The sequence below is a fragment of the Xenopus tropicalis genome, chromosome 6 (assembly GCF_000004195.4).
Source record: "Xenopus tropicalis strain Nigerian chromosome 6, UCB_Xtro_10.0, whole genome shotgun sequence".
Taxonomy (NCBI): Eukaryota; Metazoa; Chordata; class Amphibia; order Anura; family Pipidae; genus Xenopus; species Xenopus tropicalis.
The window spans coordinates 83019384-83033486 of record NC_030682.2 but is presented as its reverse complement, the minus strand read 5'-3'; positions in this window follow the sequence as shown (position 1 = coordinate 83033486).

Genomic DNA, 14103 nt, shown 5'->3' with positions numbered 1-14103 from the left:
TCCTGGAAAAATTAGTCATTTCCTTTGGTAATGGCAGCGATTTCTTTAAATTCATTAATAAGATCAATTTTTTAGTTACAACTTGGCCTTTAGTTGTATCAAAATTGTATCAAAATTAGTGCTGGGATGTCATACTTGTTTGTTAATTATCTCATTCCAGTAGTGATGAGTAATTTTTTTTTAGCAGGCATGGATTTGCAACAAATTTGCCACGGGTCAAAAACAGGGTTGCGGTTACATCAAAATGGATGCGGTTGCGTCAAATTAGGTAAGGTCAAAATGACCTGTTTTACAAAGAAAACTTTTCTCCACCAAGTTAGTTTTCTCAGGTTTTTACCTAGTTGGAGTGGATTAATATAATGGTATAGCTGGCTATAACACCAAGTATCACAAGGATGCTTTCCCCATGCCCCTTTAAAATCGCTCAATGCATTTTACCTGTATGAACAACCGTATATATATTTGTCGGTTTGTCTTTGCGTCTTGCCTATTGCAAAAAAGCCCTTTTGTCGTGAGATGGGGCAAAGTCAGGGATTTGAATTAGGGGGGATTATAGGGGAAGGATACACTGCCAAATTCCAAGTTGTGTAATTGTCAAACCAGAAGTTTAGAGATGCCCCTAAAAGGGGGTGTTAAGGTATCTCTTTTGGTATGTTTAAATTTTCCCCATGTCCAATTCTGTAATGGTATATGGGAAACATTTTTTCTGTTTTTCTCCATAACTTGTTTTGCTTTTCTCCTAGGTGCCAGGCTATTATTCTATTATATTATTCTATTATGACTTGTAGTCTGCCAAACCAAGATAGCTGTAATTTGTCCCATTTAAGTAATGATTTCTGTATGTTTTCAATTAGAGGGAGGTAGTCTAGTTTGTAAAGACTGGATAAATTGGGAAGAATGTGTGTTCCTAGATATTTAATAGTTTGTGTAGCCCATTGAAATAGAAAGTTTTCCTCTAGAATGTCTTAGGAGTGGGTCGGTAGACTGGCATTAAGGGCTTCCCATTTTCTGCATTAATTTTGAAATGTGATATGTCACCAAACTGTTTAAGTAATAACATGAGGTTTGGGATGGTTATGTGTGGATTGGTAATGATTAAGAGGAGGTCGTCAGAAAATTCTGCAGATTTAAATTATTCTTCTTTTATTTTAAGTCCTGATATGTTTATAATAGTAGAACTTCCATGACTGAACAGGATTGGGGAGAGGGGGCATCCTTGTCCGGTGCCATTGCATATATTTACAACTGGTGACAAGGTGCTGTTTACTTGAATCCCAGCTGGTGTGTTCTCCTATTCCAAAGTTAGATCTAGGAGGTGGGTGTTGGTCAGTTATGACATTAAATTAATTGGTTAAATATTGTACTAACTCTTCTTGAAAATTTTTTGTTGTTTGGTAGGGTTGCTATTGTGTCTCTAATTTCTTTCTCTGTGATTGATATTTCTAGTTTTTGTTTTTGAGTTTCTGTAATTTGGGGAACTTTTGCTTCAGTAATGAATTTTTTAATTCTTTCAATTTTTTTTTTGGTGAGAGGTTTTTCTTGTAAAATTATTGGAAGTGTGGTCTGGTTATTATTATATGGCCTAAATGTAAGACTTTTTTTTATTTTTTCAATTGGTTGGTGAACAGTTTGCTAATTTTGTTATTGTATTCATCGAATTGTTGTTTAGTGCCCATTTATGATTTGTATGTTTTTGTATTTAGAAGGCATTTTAAAGTTTCTTTTAAGTACTTTAAAGTACTTTTCTTTTCTAGTTGTCCCTGTTTAAATTTTGCTAGGGATTGCTTATGTATGTTTTCTAATTCCCTTATGCCTTGTATTAATTTATTTATTCCTTCTTTCTTTCTTTTTTTATTTTAGTGCACAAGGCTATCAGAAATCCACAGAGCACACATTTCTGCATTTCCCATAGTATTACTGGACTTATTTCAGGTGAGTAATTTTCTTTAAAAATTAAATGTATGTTTTCCCTTATTGCTTGCACATTATTTTTGTTTAATAAGATATGTTCATTCAGTTTCTAATTGTATTCAGGTTTTAATTTGTTAGGTACCCCGAATTCTAATGTGGTTGGGGCATGGTTCCGACAGCAAGATTAAGCCTATGTCTGTTGCTTTAATCATGTGTACCCAATCTTGAGACATGAAAATATAATCTAGTCTGGCGTAACTCTGATATGCCTTTGCATGGTCTTTTAGAGATAGGACAGCAGGAAAAATGATTTCCAATTATTCATGTAAACAAAAGAATGCAGTAAGTGTGTCTGAGGATTTCAGTTTAGTGTTGCACACATGCTTATATTCAGGACAAATGCATGCTCCAATCACTGGAAGTTATTTTCCTACACATAAAAGTTTAAGCATATGGAAAGCATTAGGTAAAAAGCATTTGGTTATAGTGGTCAGAAAAATACAAAGAACAGCCATAGCTGTGAGTTTAAATCTGGACAGTCAGTGTTACAGCTTTTTTTTTTTAACTTCTAAGTAGCATATTTGGGAAATGTGTTTCATTTTTGTAAAATAATAAATTTATTTGTGAAATGTGTTTCATTTTTGTAAAATAATAAATAGAGATGCACCAAACCAAAGTTGGTTCGGGATTTGGATGTACCAAACCATTTTAAGCAGGATTCAGCTGAATCCCAGAACCTGGCCAGACCAAATCCAAACCCTATGTAATTGAAAAAAGTTAAGACACAACAAATTTTGCACCCAGCTTTTTTACACTCACATGTCGCCAATTTCAGCCTGTGCGAGGGTTTGGATTTGGTTTGGTATTTGAACAAATTCATACCGAGCAATTTGGGGATTTGGATGAATACCAAAAAGAAGCTTTTCGTACATCCCTAATAACAAAATATTGAAATTATACACTGGTTATAATCAGTGTGAATTATAGCATATTTAGCTTTCCAGAGACAAACAAAAACAAAAACAAAGAACTCTACTCCATCCCAATGATAGAAAGGCAATATAAACCAATACAGTTTTAGGTTAAAAAGATTATGTTTTAGCACTGACTTATACAGAGCATTAGGAACAACTGAAAAACATGAAAAATTTGCACAAAGAAAGTGCTTGATATGAAATCACGGCCCTCAGTGGTACAGTATATTGCTTTTATATGTGCAAATACTGCACAATTTTGCTCTTCATCAGTTCTTCAACTGGATTAAAAAAAACATTTGAAGAGGAACACACAAGCCGTATGAATCTAATAAATACAAATAGCACATAGTGTTTCTTCCCACCACCATATTTAAAGACCTGTTCTTATACATGAGTTTTCTCTTTCTGCATTATTATAAATTCTGCAACTTCATTGAGGCTTCCATATGAAGAGATTTCAAATTTTAATATTAGGCATTTCAGCTTCTGTGTGTTTTGAGTGGCTTCAGGCACGCTTGTCGACCTTGAGAACACAGTAATACATTCAAAGCAAAGTCTATTCCCAATATTGTTTGCTCTGTAGTTCAATGCATGTTAATTTTCCTATAGCTTCTGTTGCACTCACCCACTCTGAGTTGCATGGGCAGTCTCTTCTTTAACTAAGCCCGTAGCTGGAGATGAGGGTTTAAATAGTATATTAAGGTAGCAGGCCACAGCGTTACAACATGTATAAGAGCTATTCTGTATTTTCCATGGTTGTTCGCTGGCACAGATTGGTATGTGCACTAACGATTGTGACCGGCAAGATCTTTTTGTGACAGCATGCATCATTAACAATACACTGTGGTTTCAAATATTGTAGTTTAGTGGAATAATATTATCTTAGTGTAGACCAATTAATATACTATTTTGATTACTTCATAATATCTGATTATGTTGTAGTTTAATTCTTTGCTTTCTTAGTTGTCAATATAGTTAATGACATTATTGAGCACTGAGCACATTTCATTTTAATTGCAACAGAAAAGAATACTCATTTTGGCAAGGAGTAGATTTATAATAATTGGATTCCAATAGCTTATCTGGACATCATCAAATTAATTTCTCTGACAGTAAATATGAATTCTGCAATAGAGAAAATAAAGGTATAAACCTAATTTTGACTAAGATTGAGAAACTGCTGTTCTATTTTATGTACAAAGAGCCTATTTGTTAGGTTGCAAAACCTTTCGATTTTGCCACATATTAGTATGCTTTTTGATAACATTTCTTTTCACTGTAGGGTGGAATCAGTTAAGAATAGTGATGAGCGAATTTTTTCGCCAGTCATGGATTCACAGTGAACTTCCACATTTCGCCATTGTTCCAAGAAACTTCAGTGAAAATTCGGTGCAAAAAATTTGGTGCTCGTCAAAAAAGTGGGCGTGGTTGCGTCAAAGGTTGACACGGTCATGTAAAAGAAAAGATGTGGGCAACAAAAAAGTCTTGTCATTTTGTGAATTTTATGGCGATGCAAAACGGGACAAATTCAGGGGAAATTTTGGGGAAATTTTAAATATCTAAAGTCTTTTATGTAACAACACATTTAAGCCAACTACAGGAAAAAAATGATCAAAGATCATTTTAGCTCATTAACGTTCACATTTTCTTTTGCATTATTGCAGCAATGCATTTATGAGCCCCACTATCATTTTAATCAAGTCGCGAAGGACATCTAGCCTGTTCTAAGCATGTTGAAAGATCCCTCTGTATGTCTTCCATTCTATAGCTAGAAATTATTCAGTAAAAAAACACAATGTAATTTTTCTATATTTTTGTGTATAATGAAAGTAAAGTCTTTAAGAAAGTTTACCCACTAGTAACTCAAAGCAACCAATCGGATGCTTGTTTTCAAATAGCTGACCAGTAAATGCTACCTAATGATTGGTTACTATGGGTAATTATAAAAATTGCAAACTTAAGACCATTTATTACATCACCCCCTAAGGATTTGTTTAATCTTTTTATCTAAAGTAATATGGATCACACTCTCACTAAAGGTGGCCATACACACACCAATATTACCGTACAAAACAAGGTTTTGTATGATATTTGGTACGTGTATGATGGGAGGCAAGGTGACTGAAATCGTCAAAAGCCTTGGATATCAGTCATCTTACCGTTTGGACAGAATGGAAATTTTTTATCAGGCGCCTTTGAAGGCAAAAAGTTAATGCTGAATCATTAGAATTATTTAGTTTCTATATGCATACTTGATGATTCAGTTCTTAAAGTTAGTAGAAAAAACAAAGGATTCTTAAGGGTATACCTTTGGGTATACCTTTGTTTTATATTATTATTATATGCCTTTATGTTGCTTAACAACTCTTAAATCATTTAGCCAATATGTAATTAAAGGCACTAACTGTGAACCAACTTTAACACTGTGGACTTATTTTCTTTATTATTTTGGTATAGATGAAGACATCTAGCAAACATGCCCAAGGTATAGCACTTGTTACTTGCAGAGTTTCATGCAACAGATGTTCTCAACCTGTCCTTATTTAGATGTGCCAGATTTTATACATAGGTAAACTTCCAGAAGAGCTGCAATACTGATGCAGGAGAGCCCATTTCTACCATCTGCTCCAGCCACAGTCCTTGCATCTCCAGGGCTCCTTCAGGACTACCTCTCTTGAGCTGAATTGCAGGTTTTACCTCACTCTGACTCCAGTCACGTCAGAAGTAGTGATGAGCAAATTGTTTTACCAGGCATGGATTTGCAGCGAATTTCTGCATTTCGCCATCGGCGAATTGTTTTGCGAAACTTCTGTGAAAATTAGCTTCGGAAAAATTTGTCATGCAGAATTTTTTTTGTTGCACGTCAATTTGGGTGCGGTCGTGTCAAATTGCCCGCGAATGCATCAAAAAAGGCACAGTCGCACTAAAAAAAGGCGCTGGCGACAACAAAAATAGATGCGGGTGACAAAAATAGATGCGGCTGACAAAAAAGACGCAGGTGACAAAAAAATTTTGCGGCAAATGCATTTCGTGAATTTTCCACCTCTTTGCGAATTTTCTGCCCGTTTCGCGAATTTTATGACGAAGCGAAACGGGACAGATTCGCTCATCACTACTCAGAAGTCATAACTGATTTGCTTTCTCTTTCTGCTCCTTTACAAAAACAGCAAGCTCCACCCCCTGGCCTCAGCAAGTACCAAAAGTTAAACTTTTAAGTATTAACACATTTAGCAACATATCAATATTGTATACATTAAGTATTATTAGTTATTAGTTTGTGTGATTATGAAAGGACCAAACTATGTTCAAGTTCATGGTTCACCTTTAATTAGAGAACTAAACCTCTCTTCAGCACCAGAAAACTGAAGATAAAATGTTCAGTAATCTTGACCCTTCTTTTGAATAGAAATGACTTTTCTAAATTGGTGTCAATGAAAACTTCAGTTCAGTATCTATTTAAGTAGTACCTCACACTCTGTGTTGAAAATATTTCATGCTGTGTGACATGCTGTGATGCAGGTTTCCAATCAATAAAGGCAGTGTATGAAAAAAATGATTTGGTGCAGCTTTCAGAGGATTTAGAAAATATCCCATTATTGCACTTTACCAGAGAATGTATCTAGAAAAACCACCAGCTATCTTTAGCGCCCACTCCTACATCTAGTATTATGGACATGGAGTAATTATATACACCTTTCACAGCAATGTTGCTGCACTGGTGACCCACACTAAAATAGTGATGCAAAAATAATTACAGATCCTGTTTAACACTATATCAAAATTCACATATACCTATGTAAATTTTGGTTTCATAATACACTGTAATCAAGAGGATTATAAACTGTTTATTATGCCCAGGTGAAAGGAGCACAGGAGACCGGCGCCTTTTCCTACCTTGAGGCGCACTGTCCACGGTCTCCTCTGGTAAAGCACGCTCCTGTGTGCGTCCGTCCCCGGCGCGCTTCTGCGCAAGTCCATCCTCATTTCTGCTTGTTTTAAGTGCCCAAGCTGGTTCTGTGGTTATAAATCTTAGCTAAAGACTTATTTTGTTTGCCTTGCTGGTTTTGACTTTGCCTGGTTATTGACTCATGAACCTCTGCCGCCTGCCACTGACTTTTGCCTGACTTGACTTCACCTCTGCCTGATCCCTTTTTGTACTGCATTCACTGGAACACTTTGGCCATGTGTAGGATCCCTGTCAGGTCTGCTGGTGCAGTTCTCATAGAATGTTGCATTCTGTTGCATTCACTGGGTCATTCACCCTAGAGCAGGGTTGCCCAGGATAGCGGTCTACCAGTAGATCACTTTAAAGTTTCTGGTAGACCTCAAGGTGGAATGCAGTGGGATGACATCCCGCTACTTCCCCCCCAGCATACTGGGGCTTTTAAGTTCAGCTGCTTAAGCCATCCATCTTTGTTGTTTCATCCAAGTATAGAAGATTGCCCCCACCAGGCCTCTATATATATTTGTTCCCACTTTATATATGTTTTTGTGTGCAGACTACAAAGTGGGCCATGAAGAAGGGAAATAAACACTACTACAATCCTTTTACATTAAACTTGAAGTTGGAACTTGAATAATGTTACATGGGCATTAGATATGAATTTGGCACTGCATTTATATATTGCTATGTGTATTTGTTAAACATTGATTGATACTTTTTCTTGCTTATTGTGCCAAATGATAGACGTTGCACTATTTTAACTGTGGTAGATCTCATGACGGAGGCCAGGTGGCAAGAGTAGATCACAGGGTGACAAACTCTGGGCACCCCTGCCTTAGAGAGCTGAAATTTTTTTTTGTTGAGCAATGTTACATTAAGAACACATCCATAATAGTGGATGTCCCAGCATATTTTAGCTCTAATGCTTATAGATGCTGGAATTTAGTCAAAGTCTGATAAAACTACTGATGATCACTACTGTTTGGAAACCCTTTTATGTCTGTAGTATGTACAAGTATCTATAATAATATAGTGCTGTGCATATGCAGTGCTGTATCAAATAATCTCTATACCTGTTCTTTTCATGCCAGTAACTGCCTTTTATCAAGCAAAAGTGCTTCAAAAATCACCCCAAATTGCAAAGTGCATAAACACACACACGTGTATAAAAGAATGCAATTAGACTCGACTTCTCAAAAGGTTCAAAAGAGTCTTAAAACTCCATGTCACCTGGCCAGAAGGCCCCCAATGAAAAGAGTTTCTTCATACCCACCTTTGTCCAAAGATTAGGGTGCCCCCCTAGCCGAAAGATCCACAGGGGAAAGGGTCTAATGGTCTTCAGATACCCTTTGCTGCAAGGCTAGGGGAGGCCCTTTGTTCATCTCCCTCTAGAGGGCTTACTAGAGAGGAGGATAGCTAAATTACTCCAAAACCGTTGCAAAACAAATTTCCCATTGGGGTCGGGTTTCAGTGTGGGAAAGAGCCTGATGGCCACACATCCCCCAGTCCATGCTCAGACCCATAAGAGTCTATTGGACCTGACCCTGTGAGAACAAAACAAATCAAGACAAAAAGTAATAAAAAGTGCCAAGTGACAGACAAGTGGAGATAACCTTGGGGTTATCTTTGACCAGTCACTCTCCTTCGCTAACCATATTAATAACACTGCCAAAACCTGCCGTTTTTTCCTCCGCAATATTGCCAAGATACGCCCCTTTCTTTAACAAGTAACAGCTAAAACACTAATCCATGCCCTTATCCTTTCCCGCTTAGATTACTGCAATCTCCTACTAACCGGCCTCCCGGACTCCCACCTCTCTCCCCTGCAATCAATTTTAAACTCTGCTGCCAGGATCCTCCTGCTCTCTCCTAAGAGGGAACCTGTTCAGCCTCAATTAAGCTCTCTTGCATGGTTGCCTGTTAAGCAAAGGATAGCATACAAAATCCTTCTACTAACATTCAAAGCCCTTCACTCCTCTGCTCCTCACTACATTATTTCACTGGTCTCCCTGCACGTTCCTGGTCGTCTCCTCCGCTCCTCTGAGAGCCTTCGTCTTTTTACACCATCCACGCCCACTGCGCTCTCTCGTCTTAAACCTTTCTATCTCGCTGCTCCTTACCTCTGGAACTCTATCCCTGAATCTCTCCGTAGGGAACACTCACCCACTCTCTTTAAGAAAAAGCTCAGCTGTTACCTTCTGGAGCACTAAGACATTATCTTGCCTAGTCCTGCGCTTAAGGGCAAATGCCCATACCTGATGCACTCTTACCTTCCGGTTTGTGCCTGTATGTTACCCAACCACTTAGATTGTAAGCTCTACGGGGCAGGGACCTCCTTCCTACTATGTCTCATACCACATGGCACAGAAGGCTAATGGCATAGGACTAAAGTGCAACTAGTGTATGTATGTATTTATAAGGATACTAGGATACACAGCACTGTACCATTTTACACAGAGAGAAATTCCAGTACTGGTTAGGTAGTGGTCTAGTGCTCCAAAAAGTAAAGTTTGTTTTTTTGTTTAAAAGGGTTAATAGAGTGTATAAGGATAGAATTCCAGGAGTAAATGAGCAGCAAGACATGCATGGGGTGCATGCTGTGAAATATGACATTGGGGGTGTATGGTGGGAAAAGAATATGGTTTTGGAGGAACGGAGGAGATGGCCAGCAACATATAGGGAGGCAAGTAAGGTAATGTAGTGAGGAGCAGAAAAGTAAAGGGCTTTGAATATTAGCAGATGTATTTTGTACACTATGCTTTGCTTAACAGGCAGCCAAAATAGAGATTTATGAAGGTGATGAGCAGGTTCCTTACAGGGGAAAGAGGTGGGATTGCAGGGGAGACAGGAGAAGGCCCAGGTTTGGGTGGAAAGACCATGAGCTCTGTTTTAGCTAGTGCCAAAATAAAGTATGTTAGTGCAAATCACAGTGTGCCTATCTCCATTGTGAGGTACGGCACCCCAGAGTTGTAAGTCCTGGGATGCAAAATTCTCAGGCTTCTGTACTGCTGGCCATTTGTCCAAAGCATCAAGTAAATACTGCCTTACTTTAAGGGTGGTGGGAGAACCCCTACTAACTCCACTAGCTACACTTGCTCTTAGTCAAAAGTTTTACTCATGCAATACCCAGGAGTTTTTATATTATTTATAAGAATTGAGCCTTATTTTCTTGGGCAATGGTTGCTCTCTAGAAAGATCTTGGTTAGTTTCAAATGTATTAAAAAAAATTACCAAGGCACAGTAAAGACATTATTGATGTATATTGGTAAACTAGGACAAGATTTATAGATGAACTATTGGGTGTTAAAATTTCCATTGGATTATTATATATACTGAAAACCTTGCCCATAGTTTACAGAGGTAAAAGAGCTTTTGTTATGTTATTAAGATTGTGCAGTCAGGTAAATTACTTTGCATATCAAATTAGGAAGCAAATATATCAAGTCTTCAATTTGCATGTTTAGAGCCATTATAGGTGAGTAAATCAATTCAGACAAACCTTAATATATTATAAATCATAAACATTTGAAGCATGTAAATCATTCCGCATTTTTTTAGAACTATCCAACTAATTTACATTAAATACAGTTACATTTGTACAAACAAATTTATCAAAAATGAATGGTATCACATACATCACATATTATTTTTATATTGTATGGCTCTAGTATACTTTGAAGAAGTTCAGTTCAGCTGTAGCTGTCATTCAGGATTGTGGCTGCTATAAAACTAAATTGTCCCAGGGAAATATAAAAGCTACTTAGAATATAGTAATTTTCATCAATATATTTACAGGAATAGACAATCATTATAACTTTAATTTATTTCTTCATATACAGTACACATATTGTATAGGCCAGGGATCACCAACCTTTATACCTGTGAGCCACATTTTAATGAAAAAAGTGTTGGGGAGCAACATAAACATGGAAAAGGTTCCTGGGGGTATAAATAAAAGCTTTAATTGGCTACTTAATTGCCCCTATGTGGACTGGCAGCCTACAGAAGGCTCTGTTTGGCATTATTCTTGTTTTTTATGCAACCAAAGCTTGCCTCCTTACCAGAAATTCAAATATAATCACCTGCTTTGGGGCCACGGGGAGCAACATCCAAGGGGTTGGTGAGCAACATGTTGCTCCTGAGCCACTGGTTGGGGAACACTGGTATAGACCCTCAGATATGATCATTCCAAAAAGCAGGAAAGCTGGCTCTCTGGGTAGTTTCATAAAATACTACAGGGACAAATATTTGACACAAAAAGGGTGCAAATAGCAGTGTAAATAAATGGTATAGAAAACTGTGTTGTTCTCTGTATTCATGCATTAAAATAGAAAAAAAAACCAGTCTGTTAATTAAGGTGTAAAGTTGAGATTTTGCTACACCATCATGTACACAATTATTTTACACCACAGTAATCCTTGTGAAACCTATTAAAGGGAATGACACAAATTTATGTGTTAATTGAATTATTTTTAGTAAAACCATCCATTCACTTAAAAGGGATTCTCTAAACACTGGTGTTTTAGATCAGGAAGTGACATATCGTCTTCAGAGCATGTATGGAGAAAATGATTCCAACTTACTATTACACACCTACACACCTACAGTGTTTAGGCCTATTGTTGTTAAAAACCTAAAACTTTTCCTGGAAAATAATGCAATGCCTAAGGTTTGTAAGCAGCTTGCAGTTTAGTATTAGCTAAAATTTGCGAACATTTTTACCAGGTTACACAGCAGAAAAACACCTATAGACTGCAATGGGCGTAAAAAAAAATTGTGCAGAATGGAAAACGTTGAGCGAAAAAACACCCATTGACTTCATTCGTGAAGTTTTTGCTAACGAGAAATGGGACAGATTTGCTTATTACTATTCCTAGGCAATGCAACCATTTATTTTTAACTTGTGTAAGTGACATGAGTCAGCCTCTCTTTATCAAAGTGCTGAAGGCCATTGTCAAGCTCTCAAAGGCTCATTATCTGCCTAATAATCAAAGAACAGTTGGAGGAGCTCAAACAGGACTTTTACCTGTTAGCAGAAGGCCCAGTTTTCTGAAAGCCATCCACAGCACCTATATATTCTGCTTGCAACACCGATAACACTGATATTTTAGGCAGTAGGTAACAGTTCATTGGATTTGCATTCATTAGGTCACTGATCCTAGAAGCAAGGTTGCTTTAAAAATACAATCATGATGGCGGTAGACTATAGCTCCCATCATGCTTTATCCCTTGTAAATATCTGTAGTCCAGATCTGTAGTTCAGCAAAGCTTTATTAGAGCTTTCTTGAGCAACAGCTCAACCAAGCTGCTGTCATGAGATGAGATAAATAACTTGCCTCAGGTAGGAACACCCCTAAAGTTGCCTGGGGCAGAAAAAAAACACTCCTGTTAACTTCAATGGCTGAAATTCTGATAAATCTTCTAGTGCAGAAAGCGCTATTGGAATCTTTGTGCCTACCTAAATGGCACCACCTTGGCTCCCTCCAATACAAAAACCTAAGCACTGAGGGATGAGGGGGTGACATTCCATAGGCTATCGCAAGGTGGCCCTGGAGGCTTAAACACCCCTGGCAACAGCATTTAATGCCTTTAAGAAGGGGGATGTGAATGACTTCTAAGGCTGTAGTCTAGGCCTACAAATAACAATAGGTCTACAATATAACAAGTAGATAGATATAATCCTGGTGTCTAGTATGTGCCTGTTCTAGTGCTGATAATTGATCTGGCAAAGCTTAGTGGGCAGTGCTGAATTATGTATATATGAAGCAATAAAAAATATTAATTGGCAAAAATATATTATTGAATTTTCTACAAACTCACAAGCTATAGTAATATTATCGGCAAAGAAAACATTAATATTCTAATTCAAGGAGATCATTTACTACACATTTATTAAAAATCACAGGTGTATGTGATAGTACATAAAAATACAGAATTTAAATAAGGAAATGAAAAGTTTATACTGTTACTAGCGATGAGTAAAATTCTGCATTTTTGCCATTCGCAATTTTTTTGTGAAGCTTCCACGTTAAAAAACAAATCGTAATTGTGGCAAAAGGTCATGTCAAAAAACTTGCAAGCGTCATGCAGCAGCCTTGTTTTGCAAATTTTTAGCTGTTTCCGGCAAAGAAAACGGGACAAATTCACTCATCCCCAACTGTTACATTATGAAGAAGAATGTGTATCATTTAATACAGACAAATAGGTTTTTTAAAATACATTTTCCAATTTTTAGAAATTGAAAATAACCAATAATATGAGTGCATTCATGAACTTTTGGTAGGCATGTCAGAAGAGTGACAAATAAGTTTGAATTCTGCCAGTTATCTGGTAATTATCTGGTAATATCAACTACACTGGCACTAAAATTTCTTCTAGGGGTCTATTTACTTTGCTGTGTAAAATGAAATTCACTGAAAAAACAGTGTAAAAAGCTGTGTAAAAAAAATTTGAGGTTTGTCGTCCAAATCAGATTTTACACTGTTATTTTACATAAGTTCAAAGATAAAAGTTATCACACAACGCAATACATTTTTGCCTTGCACATATTTCTTTAGTTAATCCATATAACTTGGATTTTCCCAAGTATAATATCTTAAAAGAGAAGGAAAGGCAATTTGGCATTTTACTGCCAATAGATTAGCACATTAGTGCCACCTAGAACACAATATTTATTCTGCAGAAAGCTTTACCATACAGTACCTGACTAAAGAGTCCTAAAAGCTTTCTCTGTTTGTTTAAGAGAGCAACTGCATTTTTTGGTTGCTCTTCGTAGCTTCCTGCTGCAGTTCTAGCACATTTCTAAGCGAGGGGGGATTAGAATTAGTGGGGTGTGAGTTCTTATGAATTCTTAGGGGAGGGGGGAGCGAGTTCTTATGAATTCTTATGGGAGGGGGGAGCAGGAGAAGGGAGAGGGAGAGGGGAGAGAGCTGCTCAGACTGCCCTAAACCTGAAGGAGCCCTAAAGAAGAGGAAGTCTGATACAGAAGAACATGTTTACAAAAAAAGGAGACAAAAAAAATCCTGTGTTTCTTTTGATAGAGGACTCAGTGCAGCTTTTCTGTGAGTGCTTATGGCTGTATTTACAGAGACCTTTCTATTAAAGCTTACTTACAGTATACTTTTTGTTCTCCGTTAATGCTTTCTTTGGATAGCATTGTTTGGAAAAGCAATTTTTCTTATATGTCATCAACCTTTGGTGAATGCTGTGCATGAAGATTTTGTATTATAATTAAAACATCTAGTCCATTTATTATTTGACCTTCCAGTGAAG